This window comes from Tupaia chinensis, unplaced genomic scaffold, assembly GCF_000334495.1.
Source record: "Tupaia chinensis unplaced genomic scaffold, TupChi_1.0 Scaffold000146_1, whole genome shotgun sequence".
NCBI classification, from domain to species: Eukaryota; Metazoa; Chordata; class Mammalia; order Scandentia; family Tupaiidae; genus Tupaia; species Tupaia belangeri.
Window position 1 is genome coordinate 678592 of NW_006159616.1, and position 6072 is coordinate 684663.

A 6072-nucleotide genomic window follows, 5' to 3' on the forward strand; every position below is an offset into this window, starting at 1 on the left:
TTTCTGAGAAAGTGATATTCGGTTTGTGATTTGAGTTACAAGGAGGGAGCAGCCATGGGAAGATCAAGAGGAAGGCAGAGAAAGCTACAAGTAGAAAGATTCTAAGGTGGGAATGAGCTGGCCCAGGAAGCCAGGGTGTATGGAGCAAAGAGCAAGCCCTCTTAGGGATTAGAGATTGTGGCAGAAGAATATGATAGGAGATTAAGAAGGAGAGGACAGTAATGACTAGATTCTATAGGGTTTTTATTTTAAGTAATACGAAACCATTGAATACAAATTGTACTCTAAAATAACTGAAGGGGGACCAGTAGAGGGCATGATGGTTACCTTGCTGCACTCCCATGTACTCGACTGGGGTACGAGTTCCAGACTTGGCGACTTAAAACTCATGCTGGGCACTTGTGTGTGTGTGCCCAAGATCCCAAGAGAAGGTATTGCGGCATGGCCATCCCCCCGGGGGTGATTTCTCGTTTTCTGTTTCTCTGGTGAGTGCACGTGTACTATAGCACAAATCTCTCTTAAAAAAAAAAAAAAAAACTGAAGGATTCAGACCACTGATAAGAGCTTGAGTTTAAGACTCTATTAACTGGGACCAGCAGGTGGCGTGGTGGTTAAGGTGCTGGACACTCCCACATGGCTGACCAGAGTTTGAGTCCTGAATCTGGTGGCTTGCTTTCTCACTTCCTCTCTCTCTCACTCTCAACCTCTGTCTCTCTCTGGTCAACTTAACAAATAAATGAATAAATAAAATAAAATAATTATTAAAAAAAGAAAAATGTTTAAGACACTATTAACTTAGTACATCCTGAGGATATCCCTCTCTTTCCTCTTTTGCTATTTTTTTCCCCTTAAAAAGACTTTTTTTTTTTTTTTAAAGTTAAGGTATGCAGGGAACCAGCAGTTAGCGTAATGGCTATGTCGCTGGACTCCCACGTAGTCGACCGCGGTTCGTTTCCCGGACCCGGTGGCTTAAAACTCACGCCAGGCGCGTGTGCGTGCGTGCCCAAGATCCCGAGAGGAGAATGGAGGAGAAGGGATTGCGGCGTGGCCATCCCCCATGGGGGGCGAGTTCTCGCTTTCTGTCTCTATGTCTCTCTCTGTCTATCTGGCAAGCGCACGCGCCCTACAGTGAAAATCTCTAAAAAAAAAAAAAACTTAAGGTATGCACACACATTTTGGAAAGAGAGAGAGAAAGAGAGAGAGAGAAAAACCACTCCCCAAGGAAGATGGCCATGCCTCAGTCCATCTCCTTTCAGGATGAGATTGAGATTTTGGTTATGCATATATGCATGCCTGGTGTGTTTTTCAAGCTGTTGAGTGCCGAACTCAAACCATGCAGTTAGCCGTGTAGGATCCAGCCCCCTTAAACAGCATGCCATGGGCCAAAGTGTTTTTTTTTTGGGGGGAGGGACTTTTGCCTTAGGGCATGTGTGCTTGCCAGAGACAGATAGAAAGAGGGAACATAAAATCACCCCCTAGAGGATGCTGCAGTTAATTCTCCTCTGTTCTCCTCTTGTGATTTTGGGTACACATGCATATGAGCCCAGCATGATTTTCAAGTTGCCAAGTCTGGGCCTTGAACCATGATTCATGTGGGAGTCTAATGCCTTAACCACCATGCCACCTGCTGGCCCCTCTAAGACCTTTGTAACTCCTCGTCCCTACAGTTTGCTATAGGGCATGTGTATTCACTGGAGAGAAACAGAGAGAAAATGAGAATACAACCCTCTGGGGGATGGCCATACCACAATCCTCCTTTTCAACTCTCTTTGGATTTGAGCACACATGCACACATGCATGTGTCTGACATGTTCCTCAAGCCACTAGATCAAGGACTCAGATTATGCAGTTAGCTATATGGTATCCAGCCACCCTAACCACTACAGCACTGGTTGGCCTGATTAAATAGATCTTGATTGAGTAACCATTATATTAATAATAAGGTACCACCAGGAATACATAGAAATGATACCTTCAAGGACTTTGCATTTTGATTGGCAGCAATATGGCATAAACACACAAATGTCTGAGTGTACTGTACAAGAGAACAGTACATCTGTCATAGGAGTAAGTACTTACATACTAAGTGGCAGTAACACTCCTCAAGGGAAGAACTAAGGAGCAGTGAATGTGGAAGGGTTCACTGAAGAGAAGATAGCATTGAATTGGTTCTTGAAAGATTGGATGAGATGAAGGGCATTCAGATAGGAAAAATGTCTGGGCAAGGGTGTATAACATGAAGGAATTTGTCCCGAGGAAATAATGAGTAGATCTGTCTGCCCATAGAAGGGAAAAGGTACCGGCCAGCATGCCATAGCCTCGAGTGACAGACAGACTAGGGAATTTAGACTTTAGTCTGTAATTGCTGTGGGCACTCTTTAAAAATCTTATTTATGAGTGAATCACTTGTATTCTACATCTGTTTATTCAACAAATAGTATTGTCTACCTGTGTGTTTATATTCTTTAAAACTCTTCGTAACTACAAGTGATTAACTTGCAAACATAAAACTGAATTATTGTGACACATAGATATAGAAAAAGATGCATAAAGTGAGTGAACTGGGATGGGAAATCTTTTAAATTACCCTATTTCCTTAGGAAAGTTTGATGGGATGGAATTTGTATCGTTAGTAGGAGCTGAAAAGTTGTGAGGATTTGGTTGAGAGAGAGATGGAGGAAATGTTGAATTATAAGAAGGCTATGCTGGGAATCAGCAGTTAGCGTAATGGCTATGTCGCTGGACTCCTACGTAGTCGACTGCAGTTTGCATCCCGGACCCGGTGGCTTAGAACTCACGCCGGGCGTGTGTGCGTGCGTGCCCAAGATCCCGAGAGGAGAATGGAGAAGGGATTGCGGCGTGACCATCCCCCCTGGGGGTGATTTCTCGCTTTCTGTCTCTATGTCTCTGTCTGTCTGGCGAGCGCACGCGCCCTATAGTGAAAATCTCTCCACAAAAAAAAAAAAAAAGGCTATGCTGATGTTATGATGTGTTACAGGGTTCTGAAGCTCATTTTCATGTGTATCTGGGTTTTGATAAGGCAGTGATTATTCATGTTTGATGGCTGCAAATCAGAGAATGGTATGCTAATTGTGAAATTTTCTTATCTTGATCATTGTTTAAAATACAACCAAACCACAAACACACAGTCCCTAAACCATCTCTTTTTCACCTACCCAAGCCCCACTGGCTTTAAAAAGATGTGGTCACTCCATGCCAGTCTCAGCAGTATCACTGATGGACATGCTTTATGGCGTTAATTAGGACTGATGCTGTAGTCATTGTCTTTTTAAATGCCATTAGAAACATTCCTGTGTGTGAGAGACAGAGAAAGCAAGGCTCACTAATGGGCCTTAGTCATACTCTACCTTAGTCTGTTGTTGTGTCGCTAACACAAACACCTGAGACTGGATGATTTATACAGAAAATGAATGGGACCAGCAGATAGAGTAGCAGTTATGTCACTGGACTCCCACATGGCCGACCATAGTTCCACCCAGTGGCTTCACAATCATACTGGGTGCATGTATATGTGTGCCTAAGATCCTGGGAGGAGAATGGAGGAGAAGGGATTGTGGCATGGCCATGCCACCGGGGAGGGGCGGGGGGGGGTGGCTGGGTGTTATTTCTTACTTTCCATCTCAGTGTGTCTGTCTCTCTCTGGCGAGCACACATCCTAAAGCAAACAAAAACAAAAACAACCTCTGAAAAATTTTAAAAAAATAGAAAATAGAGGTTTAATCACAAAACTCAAGATTGTGGTGGCTAGAAAGTCCAAAGGCATTACAAAATGGCAGAAGGCAGAAGTTACAGCAAAGCAAAGCATGTGGCTTCTGCCCGCCTCTTTTCTTTTTAAATATCCATCAGTACTCAGACATGGGGGCTGCACCTAATGACTTTATCATACCCAGAGTCTGCCCTGGGACATCATTGAAGGAGTTAAGTTTTCACAATATAGTCAAGTCCCAACATGAATTTGTAGGGAACATCCAAATTAAAAACATGAACTTTTGAGTTTAAACTATTATCCACACTATAACGCATCACAATCCTTTCTATCCAATTCTCCATCCTGTCAGGATCCTGGACATATGTGCATGCCCTCAGAATGCTTTTCAAAGTATTGAGGCTGGAATTTGAACCCTGGTCAACTACATGGGACTCAGCTTCTTCTGCACAGCACTTAACCACTGCACTGTGGGACTGGCCCAGACGATGCTATCATCTTTTATTTAAGATTGTTGGGAATTTCGGGACCAGCAGATGGCATAATGGTTATGTCTCTGGACTCCCATGTAGTCGACCTCAGTTTGAGTCCCAGACCTGGTAGCATAAAATTCACACCTGGCGTTTGTGCATGCATGCCCAAAATCCCAAGAGGAGAATGAAGAAGGGATTGTGACTGGCCATTCCCCCGGAAGGTGATTTCTTGATTTCTGTCCTTACGTCTCTCTTCATCTTTGTGGCGAACACATGCACCCTATAGTTAAAATGTCTTTAAGAAAAAAAAAAGTTGGAAATTTTATTTATTCATTCATTTCTTTCTGCCTGCCTGTCTGCCAGAGGGCACAGATGCTCACCAGAGAGAGAGAGAGAGAGAGAGAGAGGGAGAGGTAAGTGAGGAAGCACTCTCCTTGGGGCTTGGTCGTGCTGCAATCCCTTCTCTGTTTCTCCATTCTTTTGGGGTTTTGGGCACACATGTACATGTACCTGGCATGCTTTTCAAGCTGCTGGGTCTGGGACTAAAACCATCTAGTTGGTTGGCTGTGGGGATCCAGCCACCTTAACCACCAGGTAATGGGCTGGCCCAGGAAATCTTTTTGATACTCTTCTTGTTTTCTCTTTAGCTTATAGCAGACAGTCCTAATATACAGGATCTTCAAAAAGTTAATGCAGGATCAGCCCTGTATGTAGTCTAGTAATTAAGGAAGTTGAATCCCTCATGGCCAACCTTGGTTTGAATTTCAGTCCTGGTATCTTAAAAACACGCCAGGAGCATACGCATGTGTACTCAGAATCCTAAATAGATGGAGAAATGGAGAAGAGATTGCATTGTCACCTCATCCCACTGGGGAGTGCTTTCTCCCTCTCCCCCTCTCTTGATGTCTTTCTCTCTCTCTCTGGCCAGCACATGTGCCCACTGATGATAAAACAAAGTTAATGGAAAGTATATTTTGTGAAAAAACTATTCATGAAATTAAATTATTTTTGTACCAAAATAAACTCATAAATAAACTTATTTTTCCATGAAATTTTTTAAGTCACTGTGTATGGGTTTATACTGATAATGTTTACTGCCTCTCTGTAAGAAGCAGAGATTTTTTAACTGGAAAAAATTGTCTGGAGTATTTTTTTTTCAGACATTTTTATAAATCTGACAACCAACGTTCAGAATGGATAAGTGCCCTAGCATGAAAGGAGGGAATTATCTTGTTATAGCGGAGCCAGTGGCCTTCCCGCCATGCATTGTGGTAAGGCCTTTGTTTTAATTTTTTTTGATACAAAACAGTATATTGTGGTATAGGGGCCATCCAGGTGGTGTGGTGTTAAGGTGGCATATATATATATAAAATACATTCACTTCTGTGCTATCAAGAAATTTAACAATGGAACCAGCAGGTGGCATGGTGGTTAAGGCGTTGGACACTCCCACATGGCTAACCACTGATGGCTTGCTTTCTCACTTTCTTTCTCTCTGTGTGTCTCTCTCTGGTCAAATTAAAATAAAAATGAATTAATAAAAAATAAATAATAAAAAAATAAATTTAATAATGTAGTTGGAGAGATAGCATTTAGACATAGAAAGATGAATATAGGCCATATCCTTTCTTTCTTTTTGTTTTAAAGTTCATCCATCCAGTTCTTCCATGAATGAGAGGGAGAAACAGGGAGATCCCCAAAAGGGCTCCCATGCCAGGATCTACCCCAAGCTTCACCTAGCCCTGAGTCATGGGCACACACATGCCTGTTGTATAGCGAAATCTCTGGACTGGAACTATGTCTCTCACAGCATTGTGCTCTTCCAATGTGTCCCTACCTGCCCGTCTCTGCCTTTTTTTTTTTTTTTTTTTT